Source organism: Haliaeetus albicilla, chromosome 4 (assembly GCF_947461875.1).
Source record: "Haliaeetus albicilla chromosome 4, bHalAlb1.1, whole genome shotgun sequence".
NCBI classification, from domain to species: Eukaryota; Metazoa; Chordata; class Aves; order Accipitriformes; family Accipitridae; genus Haliaeetus; species Haliaeetus albicilla.
In genome coordinates, this window is record NC_091486.1 from 38,593,037 (window position 1) to 38,612,333 (window position 19,297).

Genomic DNA, 19,297 nt, shown 5'->3' on the forward strand with positions numbered 1-19,297 from the left:
CCACCATGAAAACACCTAAGCCAGCGCTCTGCCAGACGGCACTGCGCACCCCGCCGGTCTCGGGAACGGGAGCGCCCCGCACAGGTACCGGGAGGGCCGCGGGGCCCCTCCGCAATGCAGGGGCCGCTGCGGGCGGCGGGCAGGGCGCGGGGCGGGGCGGGGCGGGGCGGCAGCGAGGGGTCGGGCGCCGCTACCGCCGCCGCGGGGCCCTGCGGGAGCGGCGCCGGCGCCGGGGCCGGGGCCGGGGCGGGGCCGGAGGAGGGGGGCGGGTCCCGGGGGCTCGCGGCGCGCAGGCGGCCGCGTTCCGGCGACAGCCCCGAGAGCGGCGGGGCGGGCTGAGGCGGCCACGGCGGCGGCGCGCCCTCTCTCTCAGCCCCTCGGCGCGGCAGCGCGTCCAGGTGCTGGCAGCCGCCGCGGCGCTCAGGTAAGGACCCTCCCGAGCCCCTCGCCGCCGCCCCGCTGCGGGCGGGGGGCGGCGGTTCCGCAGCCTGGGGCGGGGGGCGCCCGTCGGAAGACGAGGAGAAGAAAGGACAAAACGGCCTGCGGCGGCGGAGGCAGCAGGGGGGGCTGGCCGCGCGCCAGTTGCCTCGCGGCCGTTGGGAGCCGTTGGGGACCGTTGGGGGTGCGGGGCTGGGTCGCGTCGGCCCGGGCCCCGCGCGTGTTCCCTCAGCCGGGCGCGGGCTCTGACAGAAGGCGGACCCGGTCCGAAGTTTGCAGCCGGTCGCCCCTGCGCACCTCCCGGAGCGGTGGTCGGAGGTAAAGGGAGGGGGGCGGTTGGCCGATAACCCCTGTTTTATCTTCGTAGGGGCAGTCGACTTTCGCCAACTGCCTTTAAGCGTTTTTTGAGCATCTCTAGAACTGTAAAACCTTTTAAAGGATGTAACCTTCTGTCCTTCTCCCACTCCTAAGCTCCTCTAAAAGGATCTGTAAGGCTGAACAAAGAACATTGTGTGAGACGAGGGGGTGCGATGGTTGTAAGCGCTTTTAATTTGCATCGGGGAGTGGAAAAAAAAAAAAAAGAAATCATTCCCTGTATTGAATGGCTCAGCCGCGGAGAGGAAACAACTGTGCACGGGGAGGCTGGTAACCGCAGTGAGGCGGTGGAGAACAAAGCCTTTTTATGTAAGAAAATTATGCAAAGTGTGCCTTGCTTGAAGTGCTGCAGGTACAAGCCGTGAGCATATGCAGCTCTGCGGTGGCGTAATGTTGCGCCGAATATGATCTACCAAATAAAGACTGCTTGCCTCAATTTGTTGCGTATGTTTGAGACACTAATTACGACTTGCCGTTTGAATAAGATGTGCTTTATGAAACACCTTTGGGAAAGAAGGGGGTGTGCTGCATACCGTGAGAGTTGCTTTCTGTATGTAAGATACTGACATCGTTTATTTCCCTATGCTAAGCAGGAACTTTCAATTTTCCACTTTGGTGGTGGATTTTCATGTAGGCTTCTTCCTGATATAAAGTAGCAGGCTTTCACACAAAAGTGGTCATTAACATAAAATCATGCAGTAGAATGGGACGTATACGTACGTATTTTGTAAGTCTTACTTATTCTAGGTCTCTAGCATCCCTTTTCATAATTTGTCATGTCTTTGTGGTTGTGTCAGTAAATCTTACTCCATCTTTTCTCAAAAAAATAATTTGCTATCCAGTGTTTGTGCCGCTTGCCATTCAGAAAACCTGTCCCTTTGTTTTTCAGAAGGGTTCTTCCTTACAAGATTGAAGCACATATCCTTTCTGTTCTGTTTCTTCCCATTTCCTCCCCAAACCTTTGTGTTCTCCCTGGGAAAGAACCTATTTATTTTCACCAGTGCTGGTTTAGACTTGCAAGGATGTCTAGACTACAGATCTCATAGCTGATGCACCCAAGAAGAGGCTCAGCTGCAGGATGTATTTATTTTCGATAGCTTCTCTCGCTTCCCTCCCAATTGCATGACGTGATCACAGCATCTCAGCCCTTGCTGGGAAGAGGGAGAGAATGTGTTGAGAGCATTACCTAGTGAAGTTACCCCTGCTATTACTTCATAGATCACTAAGAAGTGATTCACCAACAATGGGAGAATGGGCACCTTCCCTGTGTGTGCTAAAAACACTCCTCAGTTAGCAAAGAGACAGTCTAGTTAAGTTTGTGGGTGGGTGTATGTTTCTGCTGCTAATGTTCTGAAAGTGTGATATGTAAAATGGAGCCCAGACTTACCCTTGTAGCACCTGGGTCTAGGAACCACTGAGTTCCTCCCTGCATATTTCATTTCACCCATTTGCAACACACCAACGATGCACTCAGCAGTGGGCAAGACCCTGATCTTAATGTGGTACCAGTCTCCTGGAGCTCAGGTGTTTACAGATGAGCTAAACTAACACACTGAAAATAATCCCAGGTTATTGAGACTGTTCAGCATGGAAATGAAACACGCAGGTGAGCCCTGGTGCAGCAGGGCTCTGGGAAGGGGGGCAATTTCAGCAGTGAGGTGCAGTGGTGTAAGTTCTATCTCCTATGGTCTTTTACCCAAGGGACAGGATTTGGTTAATGGAACTTTACAATTTGTTGCACCCATATTGCGCATTGCCTGTGGGTGTTTGAGAGAAGCCAAAGAGCTGTCATCCTGAGAATAAAAAGTTGCTGTTCTTCTGTGGAGAATTTTAGCACACTTTGAGCGTGGAGGGCAGTTCATTGTGCTTCTCATGCAGTTTGTTACATAAAGTGGTATTTACACCCTTGATATAGAGATCTGATGTAATTGTTATGGTATGTTATGTCATTACCCACTTAGCTGTGCTCTTTAAATATCTTCTGAGAACAAAGAAAAAGTCATTACTTAATGACCCCTGAGGTGCTCTGCCTAGGCATGAGTGATCTGATCACAGTAGTCCCTAAATGAATTGCTGCAGTCTGTGGGTTAAGAATTCCCTTGTTGCTAGATGGTTTTCCAGAAGCATACCTTGCCTTTCAGCCTGTGTCATGCTGCTTTCTGTATGAGTTACCATTTGCTAAACCATATACCTGGATTCATGAGAGGAAATATCTGCAATGTGTGGTGACACCAGAGTGGGCTCTGGCCTCTCTAGCTCTGGCCCTGTGCTCGCTTAACAGTTGTCTGAGCTGTGGAAATCGTAGAAATATCTAAAGACAGAAATTTGTGGGTGAGGCCCATTGCAGACTGCTGGACTATTTCAGCTATCACCCCCAAATGTGGCATGTCATACACATGTGTTGGAGACAGGTTTGTTTTTTTAAAGGGGTGGGAAGAGGGAGAAGTCAAAAAGAATTTAGGTTGTGAGGACTTTATGATGATGGCTTTCAGAAAGTTACTTCTTTATTACTACAAGCTTTACAAAGTCGGAAGGTGCTGACAGGACTTGTAGTGCACCTGCAGCATCTGTGAGGTCTGAAATCTGATCTGCCATGATGGGACAAATAATTAACTTATGAAGGGGAAAAAAAAAAAAGCTCTGATAGTAGTGCTTCTCTGTAAATTGTGGGTCAGTTCAAAGGACTAAGTTCCTTACAAATCTTTTGCCTGTACCACAGGCACTGACTGTGCTGAGAACTGATCTGGTATAACCTCTGGCTCACAGCAAAAGAAAAAAACCACCCCTTGGCTTTATTGGGGTTCCCCAAAGAGGCACCCCTGCCTGCAGGACATTTGTAGCTGAACTGAAGCCTTACCTAGAAAGGGATCAGGGAGTGTTGCTGTTAATATGCACATGAATGAATTAACAGCCAGAAATTTGGAAAGGTGTAATATCCTGGGGTCCTAGGACTAGATGACTTCCCAAGGTTCCTTCTAACCTGAATTATCTGATGATCTGGATATTTTGTTTGTGTGCTACCTTAAAGTCCATGTGTGTACTTGAGGAAGAAATAAAATGCATGTGCTGACATGTACAATTGTTCCCTAAGACTCAAAGATGCTTGTTTTGGTCCATCTGGGTTTATTCAGTTGTTTAAACGCATGCTTAATTGCCCTTGAAAGTAAGCCTTAAGCATGCTTAAAAGTTAAGCATGTTTTTTAAGGGGAAAGGGAATATTTTTGCTGAAAAGGGAAAGAGTATAAATTCAGGGTATGTGGGCTCAGTGGTGGAAAACGTTTGATGATGTCTGGTGGTGCCAAGTGCCTCCAGAGAAAGCATGGAAATGAGCAATGTTCTGTGAAATCACTACACTGCTTACCCCCTTCCTAAACACACATTGCATACGCCAAGGGAGAATATGGGTGGGTCTTGACATGTTTAGGGCTGGTGCTTTTTCTTCCATTCTTTACTTCATGTACAGGTGTGCTTATTAGCAGCAGTTCTGTAGTGCATCACAGCTAATAAGAAAAAACAGCATGAGACTGACTTCCAGAGGGTGGAGCTGATTTAGAGGTTTGGTGCTGGAAACAAGTGGTTTCTTCAGCCGTCTGCCTCAGTAGAGGTAAAAGCTTTTGTTTCATGGGTAGGTTTAATCACAGGTTATGCTACTGAACTACAGGCAGGTGTTTTAGAAGGAGATTCAATGTGACATTTTTAATTGCTTTCTGGATATTGGAGGAAAGGACTGATGTATCCATGGGGTTAATTTGGATTGCTGTGGCCACATGGGTTGACTGTGCTAGCTGTTAAGAAGATTTGAAGTCTTGATTGACCCATTTTACTTTAACACTAATTGTTTGCTGCTGTATTAAGGAGAAAAGATGAGCTAATGCTGTTGCTCCTTATGGTTTTACACTCACTACTGTTTTTCCCTACAGCAGTCTTGCAGATGAAACTGATCTTTGTTCTTTTGTCTTGATTGGGGAGGTGGTGGGAGCCTGTCACAATCATTCAAAATGATAATGAGACAACAGAGTGTTGGTGTTTGTACTCAGTATCTTGCATCTTTGTTAGGGTGCCAGTTTGAAAGGAATTATGGTGAAAAGGTGAGGCTTGGGGCAACCTTGGTAATATAAAGATTTATCAAAGCTCTTTGTTTTCTGTAGTCTGCGAGACAGGTTAGTGCTTGTTGATAGGCTAGGCTTGACCAATGGTACAATATGCTGTTTCTCTTTTAGCATTTTTTAAAAGTGTTGTTTTTCTAACTTTCTGTGGTGTAATAAGTATTTGTTTATTTTAGTACATGGTGTCCATTTTCCAGATAAAATATATATATGTATCTGTATGCTCCTATGGTATAAGGGAGACAATGGCCCTATTACAATGTTACAATATACTGTTTCTCTTTTAGCATTTTTTAAAAGTATTGTTTTTCTAACTTTCTGTGATGTAATAAGTATTTGATTATTTTAGTACATGGTGTCCATTTTCCAGATAAAATATATATATGTATCTGTATGCTCATATAGGATGAGGGAGACAATGGCCCTATTACAAGCAAGAGTGAGTGTTAAGTGGAGAAAATCAATATAACTGTGTTGAATTCATTGAATCTGCACCTGACTCGCAACATCTGGAAAAGACAATGCCCTTTTCAGCTGTTTTCTCATTGAAAATCTGGGGTACTTTTCCCCTTCAGGGAAATAATCAGTTTATACCTGTGAATTCTTCAGTTACGGATTTGTAGGTAGAATTTAGCCCCTCTGGCAAATTCTGCTCTTTCATTTACAATTTTCACTCAAGGGTACGAGGATCTGAGAAATATATCTTGTCTCGTGTTGGTCAAGCCCCTGGCAAGAAGCAGGAAGAGTTTTCTGTTAGTACTTCTACTAACCGCAGTGCGGTTAGATCGCAGTAGCTTCCAGTGAGTTGAGCCAATGAAAACTTACTTTTCTGTTTGTGAAACTTGTCATTTTGTCCCCCGAGGCAGATTTAAACTAAATTTCAATAGCCATTTGCAAAATCAGCTGTATTTAAAGCGTATGCAACCTCTGGATAAACAACATTTAAAAAAAACCCACAAAACAAAACCAGCAGTCCAATCATGTCAGCTAACTTGGCAGCATTTAATTATAAGACCTATTGATTCAATTAACCCTATGTTTTCACTTTATTTTCTGGAGAGAATGCTAGGGGCTGGTTTCTGCTTTAAAGCTAGGAGCTGTCAGTTCTATTTTGGGGAACATACATTTATCTGTTAGAAGAGCTGCTTCACCATGCAAGACTTGCCACTTTTCCTGAGGTTCTGATCTTGGAGGAACAAAGTTAGAAAATATCTCAAAATGAGAATATAGGATAGGAATATTCTGAAAGTTCAGAACAGAGTTAGGGTTCTGCTTTTGAAAACTCCAGCCTTGGTCCAAATTTGATCCAGAGATGAACAGTAAAAAGTGCTGTGGACCTTAAAAATTGACCTGGGTGCTTTACTGCTGGGCCAGAAACCCAGATCTGCTGGCTGTGAGTGCAGAGCTGCATTGATTGGCCTGCTTCTCTGCATTGCTCAGCCACGGTGTTGCCCAGGATGTGCCCAGAGGAACCCCGGCTGGGTTTGAGGTAGAGCTAAGTCTCTCTCTTTTTTTTTTGTGTGTTCTGCTCAATTTCTGTAGAAGGTATCTGTGTAACTTGTTATGCCAGTGCGGGCAAGTGCAAGGTGCCAGACCCTAAGTACAAAGAGCCCCTTAACCTCTGGGAAAGCTCAGAGACTGAGGGGGACTGTGAGGAAAACTTCCTTTTCTGTGTTTGCTGTGAAATGGGCTGAAAGTGCATGTTCAAAATTCTTTGACTTTAAGGAGGGTTCAGGTTCTGATCCCCTCTTGGGGAGTTTGTCTGGACTCTGGACCTGAGGCTGTGTGCTGCAAGAAATGACTCCCAGTGCCAACATCCAACACTTGCTAATGTTAATGTGATTCCACTGTCCCCTGGCCGATTGTGGGACAAAGTTTTAAAGCCCCTGTCCCATTCTTGCAGCTGCTTCCCTGCAATCTGGTAAGGTATTGCTTGGGCACCCGTTCCTGTTCTGGCCATGTGGTATCACTTGGAAAGCAGAGCTGCTACCTTTATTTGAGCTACTGTGACTATGGCTTGATTAACAGCAGCTATATATTTATGTGAAGGATGCCTCTCAGTGACAAATCCCTGTCTCCTGGTGCCTGACGTGTTTTTCAGGTGTCTCAAGCTGCTGTTTGCTGGTTGTGTTGCAGGGTGTGGTGGGCAGGCAGGCTGCCGCTCCTGTTTGCAGCAAGACGGTGTTCATGCAGTTAGGCATTTGCCTGCTTCCCTTGAGTCATGCTGAAATCAGTACTAGCTTTTACTTCCCTCAGCAATTAGAAAATGTTCAAGAAGGCTGAGGAAAAAATCCAAGGGCTCAAAAAGGAGAGATGTGGGGGTGGAGTTGAATGATTTGCAAAGGAAAAGGAGAGTAGAGCTCCCTTAAGGAGTGGTCTGGGTGTTCAGTCATTCACATTCCATCCTGCTTGTCAACCTGTAACTTGGGGTGGGAGTGAATCAGAGATGAAGCCAGGTGTGCTGGCTCTAAGCTGCTTCCTGACCTGCAGAATTACCCTGCCCTCCTTCAGTGCTCCCCCACACCTGTATTAGAAAATATGTGGTGCAGGGAGACAGCCACAAGAATAGGAGGGAGATTTCTGAATTAAGAGAGTCAGCTCGTCCAGATTTGTATCGGTGGTGTTCTTTGATTTGCACTGATTCAGTCAGGGCAGAGTTTGGCCCTAAGGATGCTCTTCACAGCCTGTCAGCATGCTCAGAATACACCTGGGAGTTAGTGTCTGTGTTGCCAGGAGTCCAGAGCAGACCTGACATTTAGGGTAGGGGCTAGGTGTGTCTGGAAGGAAAGTGGCAAGTTAGTTTTTTTTTTGTCCCCATGCCCATCTTTTCTGACATTATTGATTTGATATCCCATAAAGAAAATTTCCCCCAGGAAAATGATGAAGCAGCCCACAAATCAGGAGGAAGGACACTGTATATTTCTTGTTGTTTAGGGAGATAAAATATGTATATTTCCTGGAGTAGTAAAGGGAAAAGTGGCAAACATATGAGAGAAATTAAAAAACAAACAAACAAACTGAACTCTCTGGGGGGCTGGGGAACAGTTAATAATGTGATTAATTCCAAAGATCACGGGATAGAGTGTGGTAAATAAGGTCTTTTATTCCGTATTATTCTGCAAAGTTAAGCTTTTAGGGGTATAGAGAGTGGGTTGTGCTTCTGAATAAGACTTAGCAAAATATTAAATGTAAGCATTTCATATTACCTAGTGCTACCTGTTACAGCATATAATAAATTTATGTCTAAGACTTTGACTAAAATGCATTTTGTGATATGACTAATTTCTATAATTTTATATTCCACATAGTTTGCCAAAATTAGCAGCAGTGATTTATAGGTAATACTTACAATCCTTTAGGTTAGATAATTTTAAATGGCATGCTACTAGTGTTGCTTAAAATGCTGTCAGGATTTTGAATTCCAGATTAAAAATACTCTTAAATGTGCCTTTCAATATGAATAGTTGAGAACTTTTTTTGTGGAATACATTTGGGGGGAAAAAAAAGTATAGTCAAATTACATTCACTTAAAATGACCTCTAGTACAAAACTGTTTTTATGGGCAAAAAACCTGAATTCACTTAGGCTTTTTTGGGGTTTTCTTGCCTTCACTTGCTTTGGTCCACTGTACACTTGCAGCATCACTGTTAGCAATAAGTGGAATTAATAATAAATTGCAAGGCTTTAATTGATAATTACAGGCACTCAGAAGTTAGAAACACATTTTCTTATTTTATCATATTTATGATATTGATTATTCAGATGCCTGAATGGTTGTGTGTTTGTTTAGATGGTAACACTGGTATCAGGATGCCAGCACTGACCTGCATTATTACCTGTAATTACCAACAGGCACAGAGTTAATCAAGCCTTTCCCATGAGCCATCTCTGCAGCCTTTGAGTCCATTTAGAGACTCACTTTGGGTGAGAGCTGACTTGTGCAGGTGCTGACAGTATTGCTTGATGTGCACCAAGCAGCTGTAATCATGGGGGTTTTCTGTTCTTTGGTTCATCTGAACTAAGTTGCCTTTGAAGCCCTTATCACAAGCTCAGGCTTTGAGACACTGAGAGCAAGTCAAGTAGTATCTGCTGAAACAATGCCTTATACCTTGCTTTGAAATCTCTTTATGAACTTAATTCTACTTGTTGTCTTGCAGCGCAAATGAATATGTACGCTGCTATTTATGAGAGAGCAGCCCTTGACTATAACTAATTTTTTTTTTTTTCGAAGATGCTGACAATGGCAGACTTTAATTGGTGGAAGGTGTGTACCTTCCTGAGCCAGCAGATAAAAATGCTACTGGTTGTTTTAAGGCAGATACTCCTTTTTGGGTGGGGTTATGAATTGTCTGTTTTGTTCCAGTGGTGGGGACAGAGCAACATGGTGATGGTGAAAGCTGTACTTAGAGTAAGTAACTTGTTTACACTTTGAATTAAGTGGTTTAGGACTGATTTTTTTTTTTATTTTTTTTTTTTACATCCTATTTCAAGCAGGAGGAGGGAATAAGTACTTGAAAAAAATATTGGGCAAACGTAATGTTTTCCATACTTCAGGACATGAAGCTGTGTTTACTACTAGGATCAGAAAGAATTATCTCCTTGAAGACATGGTATTGCAGAGTTGGCATTTTGGGTCATTCCTCTGAAATACCTCTGACTGTAGTCAGCACCGGGTGATATGTTTTGCCATTCTGAGGTGAATTTCTGTTCTGAGGCTTCAGTCACTTAGAAGATCTGAGTTATTTTGGCTGCTAATTCATTTTATATACTGATAGGAGTAGTAAGTTTTTTCTGAAGAGAGTGAAATTGCAAGTTATTGCAAGGTCACCCCCAGTGTCTTTGCTTATTCCAGTGTGCAATGAAGTGATATGTCAGTGTCCTGGGATGGGCAAGAGAATGAATGCTTTGGTGGCTTTCTCTCAATTGCCTAAGGGAGAGGGAAGGTAAGCGAAAAATGAGTTTTCCTCTGGTGGGGGAGTGATCTCTGCATGTATTAAAAAGGCAAAAAGAGAGGTCAGAGGCATGTGTTATGTTTTTATTTGAAAAACTGTGGAGCTGTGGAGACTGGTTTCAGCTGTAGCTGGTAGGTTTATTTTCAGAGTTGACACAACAATAGGCATAGAATTTGCCTTTCCAGAATTTTCAGAGGCTGTTGAACAACAGATACAAAGAAGCAGCTGTCTCCCTACCTTCCCCTCTTTTCCCCATCCAAATGTGCTATAAACATAACTTTCTTTTGGATTCTGTTCCCCTCGTGCCTTTGCAGTTGGAAAGGCTGGTGTATTTATTGTTTGCTCTACTGCCCTTACCTGCAGGCAAGGCATGATCTAGATTGAAGCACAATCCTTGTAGATTAGTAAACAAGCCCTGCCCCATATCTGTGTCACTACGCAGATGAGTAGCTCTTTGAAGAACGTTTCAAGGCTTGTGAAAATAATTTCTAGCAGAAACTTACCTTTTAAAAGAGATTAAAATATGCAAATAGTCAAATGAGCAAGCAAGAGTGCTTCAAGAATAAAGGTGCTTTGTCTTTAGTCACTTGTTAATATTTCCCTTTCCATGATGGATTTACTTCACAGCTGAACTTGAAAATCCTTCACAACTGGCAGTGGTCCTGGGCAATTTCCTCTTCCACTGTAGCTCTGGCTGCATTTAAGTGCTTCTCTCCTTCCATTTGTTGCTTTTCAGTTTTGTCACTCATTTTGCATTGAAACATAGCTCTGGGCAGAGCTCCACATAAGTAAGAAACCCACTGTATAGATGAAACCATGGAAAAAGAACCTGTGATGTTCTCCTGCTGGATCTTGTTTTGAAATGAGGAGTTGCTCCTCTTCTGAGGAGCTTACAGGAGTTTTGGATCATGGGCAAGACAGCCATAGGGTGGACAGTAAGTACATGCTAGCTGGTGGGACTCTGGACTAGTGTTGAGAGCCTCTGGTGTGTTCATCACAGATATGCGGCTGGTTTTGGTTTTAGTTTGTCCTGTTTGCTTAGGTCCTGATCCACAGTAGAACTGGAGAAGCTCTTGGCTTGGAAATGATTCCTGTTGGGATTTTATGGGCAAATTTCAGCCTTGTCTTTGCAAAATCATCCTCTCTGTATGCACCAATAATTCCATTAGGGCCTGACATCCCCATGAGGCCTATGGCACATACAGACTGCACCGCGGGCTGCTGGAGTGGCCTGCAGGCAGTGGCTCTGCTGGGTATTTCATTTATGGCCAAGCCTGGGAAAGCAGGTTCCTGGCTGTCGGGTTAGAGTAGACACTTCTGCCCTGTGTGTCTGCTGAGCAGCAGCAGTTGCTGTTTCTTACCCTACTAATTCTCAAGGACAGCAGGAGCATCAAGCCTGAACTCTCCAGAACTCCCCAGCACAGAGTCCCTTTCTGTACACTGGAAGGACTCACAGGGCCTTTTCTCTTTGCTGTAGCAAAAATCAGTTTTCCCTACGCCGTTTGAGAAATAGCAAGACAATTTTGTGATGCATGTCCACCAACACTGGGACTTGTATATAACGTGTTGGAAACTGTTCCCGAGAACAGACTACTGCAAGTACCCAAGTGAATGTTTGCTGGGTTTAGCCTGAAATGTGAGATGCTTTATGCAAACTAAATCTTAGTGTGATAGCGGGAACCAGGAGAAGCCTTCAAGTTTGGTAGTCTGGGATGCGGTGCCTTGGCAGTCAAGGCTTATCTCAGCTGGTGCTGGGGTGGGGGGGTCCTGTGCCCATTTGCTCCCACGGTGCCTGGTCCTTGCCTGACCCTGTGGGAAGCCAGGTCAGTAAGTTGAGCTGGGGCAATGCTAGTGCTGTGCAAAAATGACTTGACTTCTACCAGTCCAGCTCTCTAAAATACTCGAGAGTGCTGGTGCAGGGGAGGGGCAGAAATGTGTGTCTGAGAGCTGGAAGGCTTTTACCTGTCTGAAGGACAGGGATTTTAAGGAAGTTAATGCTCCATTTTGAAAATAAAGATCACAGGATCTAACCTCCCTGAATAGGTTGTGTTGCTCCCTAAAAGACATCAAATTACACCAGTTGTGAATCTTGCCTAGTACTTTTTAGATCACCTGCTTTTTATATAAATGGTCCTGTTCTAAAAAATCTTCTCTTTTAATTCTTTTGGTTTTTTGATTATGAGTGAAAGACATGACATAGGGTTACAGTGAAAATGTTGCACTTGGCTCCTTTCCGATTAACAGTCAGAAATACACTTGGCGCAGTCTTTTGCTGGTAGTCACAGGGGGATATGTATGGCAAGCTCTTCTAGGCTTTCTCCTGCAGGCTCTGAACGTTGCTGTGCTGCAGCTGACTTGCTTGCTGTAAAGCCCTTGCCTGTGTCTTTAATGAAGGACTGTTCTGAGGTAGAAATTGCCTTCCTTGGAATTAGAGGAGGAGGGATGTGTGTTGTGAGGAAAAGCTAAGCCAGGAAACACCTGGCAACCAGATGGCCCCTAGCATGCTGCATCATACCCACACCTTCATTAAGGATTACTGTGGCTGTCTCTGGGTAATAGATTTAGAGGTTTGGGGTCACAAAGAATTAGGAAACTGTAGCCAGTTGCAATTAAATGTAAGTTATTTTTAGAGGACAAAGAGCTGAGCTGAAAGCTGAATTAGAGCTAATTGAAATGTTAGGGCTCAAATACCATGGGTGGTATTTTCTAGGCAAACAACAAAAGACCCCATGCACTTAAGTGAGAGGCACTAAGAAGCCTGGGGTGGTGGCAGGTGGGCTGGAGACAGCAGAGCTGTGAGCAATGGCAGTAACGTGGAATTGGTATTATTCTGCTTCCCGATAGCAGCTGGCATTATGTACTTCTCTCTGAATATTTATGTGTGCAATAGATAAGGGTTGCTCAGACTGTTAGGATAGGACTGTGTGGTTTGCACTGTGATTTATATAAAGCCTGAGTCAGTATCTTACACTAATATTTTACCTGTATTTAATTTTGTTTTATATTTCCCCTTCAGTGTACCTGCAATCCAGAAAGGGCAAACTCAAAGGTTTTTAAATTTTCAAGTGAATTGTGAGAATATCAGTAGGGAAATAGAGATTTGGGAAGAACTGTGCTAGCACGCAAATCCTTTCTGCACTGGTGACCAGTCAGCAGCAGCAGTTGGTGGCATGTCGTGGGTCAGGAATTCAGGCTGGCCCTGTATGGGTGCACAGAAGTGAGCATGAGGAAACTGCTCTCCGTCCTACATCCCTGTACTCACCTGCCTACTCCAGCAGGTAAAAGAGGCATGGCAGTACTGAGATGTGTGGGTAGGTTTTGGCTGTCTTGCTGCTGCGCTGGGAGATGCCTCCTCTTGATGGAGATGCTTCTGTGAATCAGCAGCTCTTGCCTGAATCCAGGACCAATTGATACCGTCTTGTACTGCTACTCTGCTTACTGCCCTGCTTTGAAATGTCTTTAGGTACATTGTGGGAGTAAGAAGTGAAGAACAAACTTTGCTAGTCTAGGAGCTGTGTAAACTCTGATTGCCTTGCTTACAAATGCTTTGGAGCATCTGCAGGAAGCTTGAATAGGTTGTTCATTACTTCCGTTCTCGTGAGGTTGATGAAATAAGAAGAGCATTGCTGGCTTTTATTCTGTGTATTCTTTGAGCAGCTTCTTTGCAAACAGTATCTCTCTTGTTGCTTTCATATTAAAATGTTGATAAGCACAACTTGAAAACATTTATTGTTGAAATATCTGTTTAATTACTTGTTAGTGTTGATATCAAAGCCTACTGTGAATTTCATGCAGTGAGTTCTGAGGAATCCACCTCAAAAAACTTGTTTTAAATATCACTTCAGGTTTTAAGGCTATTATCTGTGGGGTTGGTTCTGCAGCTGAGATCCTTGTTAAAGGTGAGCTAACTTGCATTATGCAATGACAGTGTTTGTATTTCATTAAAGACAAGCCGATGACACCCTACCACATGATGTGGGGCAGCCACATGGATATGGAACAGCTCTCTCTTGAAAGGGTGGATCAAATTGTTCAGGAAGTCTTTTCATTTTCTAATCTCTCTGAATCTGAAAGGCTATATGGTATTTCTTATTTTACCCTTGGGAGAGGAAAAAGAAATCTTCTCAGTTCTTGAAAGCTACTGCCCCAGGTTAGGCAGTCCTTACGTTAACAGTTTGTTACCCAGAGAGGCTAGAATATCCTTTTGTTATGCGTTGATGGTGTCATTGCCAGTGCAAAACCCCACAGCAGCAACTTGAAAAGAAAAGCAGGACGAACATGCCGGAAGGATTTACTGTGCTGCTGTTGGTTTTCCCCTGAGAGGAGCCCAGCTGTCTTGAAGCTGAAATTAAAATGTAAATACTAAAATAGGCATAATTAGGGTACTTCCTTTAGACAATGTCTGGTGCAGGCAGCTTCAGTTTTGGGGGTGTGCAGTTTTTTTAGTGAAGAAGTGTTTGAGCAGTGTGAATGAGGGAGGGGATGATTAGCAATTTCATGCTGTGTTGGTGCTCTCCAGCTTGGGAAAGTTGTGACAAAGAGCAGAGCAGGAGGTTTTTTTCCCCACAGGTCCTGCTGCTACATTGTGTACACCTGAAGACCTGTACTTCTGAATATACAGAATTACTGCTCCAGTAATTGGTACTAAAATGAGCAGAAGGTGCTGGTATGGATCCTTTTGTAATTTTGTATAGCATTTTGCAGAGTTGGGATGGAGAACTCCTGGGGTGCCTTGTCTCAGAGAGGGCTGCCATGGGCCTGCTAAAATACTAAAGACCTCTGTGAATGGGGCTGCGAGGTGGCTTGCTTTTGGTAGGAATCTTTATTTTGGCTCTGCTGGACTTTGGATTAGTCCTTGAAAGAAGTGTAGTTTGCAGAAACATTGAAAGCAGAAAACAAGACACAATAACCTCATTTTTGTCAGGGAGTTTGAGTTACTTCTAACACCTTGTGGAACTTGCTGGAGGCCTGAGTGTGTATGAAGTGGTAGGGAGAATCAGAGCTAAGTTTTGGTTGGAATGGGCCTGGAGAAGCAGGCTGGGACTTGTTCCCAGCTCAAAGCTGAGTGGCTGTGGTGGTTGTTGTTCTTCTGTATTAGGGTTTCGGCACCTGCTTTCACAAAAAATCAGCTGATGAGAATGTTGTATGTCTGTGTAAAGGTGCTTAGAGCTGCATGTGTGTGTCTGACAACTTTGGCATATTTGCCTTATGGGTGTTTAGCTTCTTTTTCTTTTTTCTTTTTTTTTCCCAGGAAGATTTGTGGTGTAATTATGTAGGGGATGCTAATGACAGAATAGTTTCAAGACTCCAAATTTATACCCATTTAATAATAGTAATTATTGTTTATAATACTACTTTGCCTAGGGAATGCAGTGAAGTACTTTGCCTTATTGGGGTAAGTTTGATACAGACATTCATGATCTGAAGAGATCTTAAATGGTCTTGAGTTTTATTGCTAAGGCCAGCCTACAGTTTGAAACCAGAAAAAGACCCCTTTCAGCCTGGCTTTTTAACAGTGTTATGAAGTGGTGTTGTGTTTGTTGTGTTAATCATGGTCCTGGTACATTGATGTTTAATTTTGGTGGCTCAGAGACATGAACAATGTTAGAACAGTGCTTTAAAATAGTGTTTTTTCCACTTTGTCTAGCTTAACACATTAAAAACCCCAAACTAGTGAGGCAGAAAACAGAGCTGCTACTTGGTTTTATTTTTCAATACTAAAAAAGCTGTAGTTCAATTCTGGTTTTGCCATTTAGCTTTTTATGGTGACAACTGGTGAAACCATGCTCTTTGTCAGATGGAAAAGTACATGTTTGTAAAATGTCCTTTGAGAAACTGGAAAATTCTTGGCTGGGCTAATGCTGTCACTTATTCTAAGCAAATAGCTTGGATACTTTCTGCGGTCTCCTGGAGTCATATAATGTTCTACTTTAAATTCTGTATTTGTGAATCTTGAGCTATGACTTAGGGCTCTATTTATTTTTTTCTCTTCCCACCTGGGGAAGAGACTGGAATAGAGATGACTTTCCACAAGAGCTTAACGCTGAATCTGACAGGATTTTTTTGAGAATTACTGCATTTCTGTTAAAGTTTTAAATCAACTCCTGTTCTTTACTAGAGAATTATCCCTGTTCATAATGCCATCTGTTAGTTACCAAAAATTCATCAGGAAGGGTATTTTTTTTCCCCGAAGTGCTGAGGATATCAGATTTTCTTACAGAACTGAATTGCATCCCTGTGAAGTTCCCCAAGGCTTTTCTGTACTGATCAGCATAGGTGCCTTTTATTAATTTTCAGCAAACTTTCTATTGTACATCCTTAGTCTTAAAAATATTTATGCATGTACATATGTATGTATTCACATATATAACTCCACTGAGCTGAATGGAACTTCTTATACAAATACTGCTGGAGTCTAATACTTAGACCATGTTAAACAGAAATAGTGTCACAATAGGGCAGTTACTGTCAATGCATGAGAGTTGTTACCTGGACAGTTTCCAAGTGAAATATGTTTTACCTGCAGTCAGTGCTACTTCATTCAGTTTTGTACTGATGCACATGAATGACTGTAACTCCTTCTGCATACTATAATTACATGCTAGAGCAATAGCTCCTCCACATGCAGAAGGACTCTAAATAGGAAGCTTTTCCTATGACAGTAATGACTTCTGCAATAAGAATAATGTAGTACTGTACCAAAGGAAATAAACTGTAAAGAACATCTTTGGATAGTTTGTCAAACATGGTGTGTAATAATGTATATGTAATCTCTGTCAGTTCAGTAGAAAATGCTAAAGTATGAAGGAGGACAGAATAAACTGTGCATGCATGTTGAAATAGGAACATTCAGCTTGTAACCATCTTTATAATCAACTGACAAGAAAAGAGCTATTAAATTATCTTATTCGTTTCCTGTTTTGCCCTACTTGCCATGCTGACACCTTGATGACTTCTACAGTGTATCTTGGTAAGTATGCCCCTTATTCCTCTTCCCTCAGTGGCTTGGTAGCATTTTTGGTTGTACAAATTGTAACTGTGAGGACCTTAAGGGGAAGAAATAAGTTTTGTTGCTCTGCGAGGGAGAAGGTTCTGTGATCTGTTTCCCATTGCAGTGAGAGAAGTTATGCAGTTGTAAGCTGGTTGTCAAGAGGCTGATGTCAGCTTCAGTTGTGAGTCTCAGCTTCTTGACTGACAGTTTTGTTGTCCTTAAGGAAGGTAGCTGTCATGGAGGACTTCACCAGGGGCTCTGGATAGCATACTGGGCCTGGAATTTCGGTGTGAATTCAATAGGAGAGCAGGAGTAAAGGGTAGAAGAGTGATGATATGAGATCTAGATCCTCTTTGAGTCAATGAAAAAACCTGTCTATTATCAATTAGCATCTTCCATTGAAAGAGTTTCAGAAGGCAGATTGTGTTGTGGGAGAACCCATAATCATCACTAATACAATCTTTGACTCCTACCAAGATGTTTTTTACCTAGGATCCTCAGAAGAAATAAAGGACACTATTTTCAGTTGGTAAAGTTAGTACAGCACTTATTTTGTAACAAGCCCGTAGCTTTCATTTATTCTTTACAATGCATGTGGGAAGGACAGTGATGACTTGGATGAGATTGTTAGTGATATGCGGATCTTTTTTCTTTGTTTTTATTCATTATACCTATCGGAAGTAGTAAATTTGCCATAACTTTCTAGAGTGCCCTACAAGTAAGCCGCATATAGAACTTGCTAAAGATTGTGGCTTAATTGCTGATGCATGGGCATTTATGAAGGGATTCCTTGGGGACTGAGGGCAGTGTGTAACAAGAGCAATGACCTGTCAACTCTACAACAACATCTTTCATTAAAGAGGGAAAATGCAGATCCTTCAGTGTCACTTGCCAATTATTGCATGTAACTTGTGTCAGTGACTTTTGGGGAGGAGTAGGGAAGTTTCCGACCTGTTTGGGCCATGAACTTAAGTATGTGCATATGCATGCACAGAGGTAAGCATTCATGTTTCTTTTCTGTACTCCACTGAAGTAGCAGGCAGAGAGAGATGGGCTTGTGCTGGGTCAGAATCTAGCTGCATTGTCTCGAAGATAACTGACATTTCTATTTACTCTTTCTTTATATGGTATTCTATGGATTAGCTAGTACAACAGTTGAGCCCAGACTGTAATCTCTGGAAATCTTGTTATGAGTGTGATAGAGTTATTTTCCAGTAAAATAGCTAGCAGGCTTTATAAATATTGATGTGTCAATGGAAGGTTACATGCTTAAATGCCACTAACCAGGATTTACTGTTTAGATGTAAGTGAAATCTGTGCCTGAATTACTTGTTGGCCATTAGTTAATTTTTGGTTATTTTATCAGGGTTTAATGTTAACATTTTCTAATCAGGGTGAGAATCTGGGTTTGGGTGTTTTTTTCCAGTTATGACTGACTCCCTAGTCAGTTTTTGCTAGAGCAAAAACCAGGTATCTGTGGCTTCAATGCATGCATGTGAGGTCCCAGCCTCTTCATTAGGGATAAAGAGGAGTCTGTGCTTGTAGGCTATGTTGCAGGATTAGCACCTAAAGTGTGATTATGTGCTTACCAGCATGATTGTTTTCTTTGCTGCCCTTTGAACAGTGCACACCCTACTGTGGTACTGTCCTTAGCCCTTTCAAGCCTTTGGGGCAAAATTCATCCTTTGCCCAGAAAAGCCTATGTTAGGAGAGAATCTGTGGGTATAAATTTGAGAATTGTAGGTGTATTAACAAAGAGGTGGGTTTCAATCTGCCTTTGCAGATTTGGCTGGCGTTATGATGCACTAAGCCGAGGGATGCTCATAAATATGCAGGCAGAACCATGTTCATGCCAAGGGATCCAGAGAGGAAAGGCATGCTTGAACTGAGCATTTTGTTTGTGTTCCTGCTCCCCTGGTCCTGGACTCCTGTGTTACTTCTGAGGTACATATTTGTGTTTGGCTGTTTGGTCAAACTGAGAGTTGCCAGTGAATGCTGATGGAAATGGCAGCCACCTCCTGTGCCCAGCCTCTCCAGCTAGTGTGGGCAGGCAGGACAGTGCTGCGTTCTGGGGGAGATGGCACTTCACAGTTCCTCTGTCCTGCAAGGATCTCTGAGTGATTTTGTTATTTCCTTCATGCTTTTGAGCTCAAGAATATTACTTTTGGTGTAGGTTCTTAAAGCCCTGATGCTAACACTCTTCCCAGCTGCACTGCTGGTAGCACCATGCACTGCCCAGGTAACCATACAGACCTCCCGATTCATAAATGTCCATCAGTTCATATCATAAATGTTAATCCCATGAGCCAACTCCAATTAGCAGCTGAATTGGGGCCAGACTTTTTAGGGGAACCAAGAAGTCTCTCTTTGAATGCAGGGCACACAGAGGAGAAAAGGGCAGGTCTTAAATCAGTGTGTAGTTTAATTGTTTTTAT

The 19,297-nt window shown here is 43.2% G+C and overlaps 1 protein-coding gene across 8 annotated transcripts in view; it reads left to right on the plus strand.

The window, feature by feature from the left end:
• The first annotated feature begins 266 nt into the window (after nucleotides 1-266).
• Nucleotides 267-19,297, plus strand: part of MAP2 (microtubule associated protein 2) — a 249,859-nt gene continuing 230,828 nt past the window's right edge. For all 8 annotated transcript variants that reach the window (XM_069781951.1, XM_069781956.1, XM_069781958.1 and 5 more), the window contains exon 1: nucleotides 267-424. The gene's annotated coding sequence lies outside the window, so the exon portion shown is untranslated. The remainder of the gene's footprint in view (nucleotides 425-19,297) is intronic.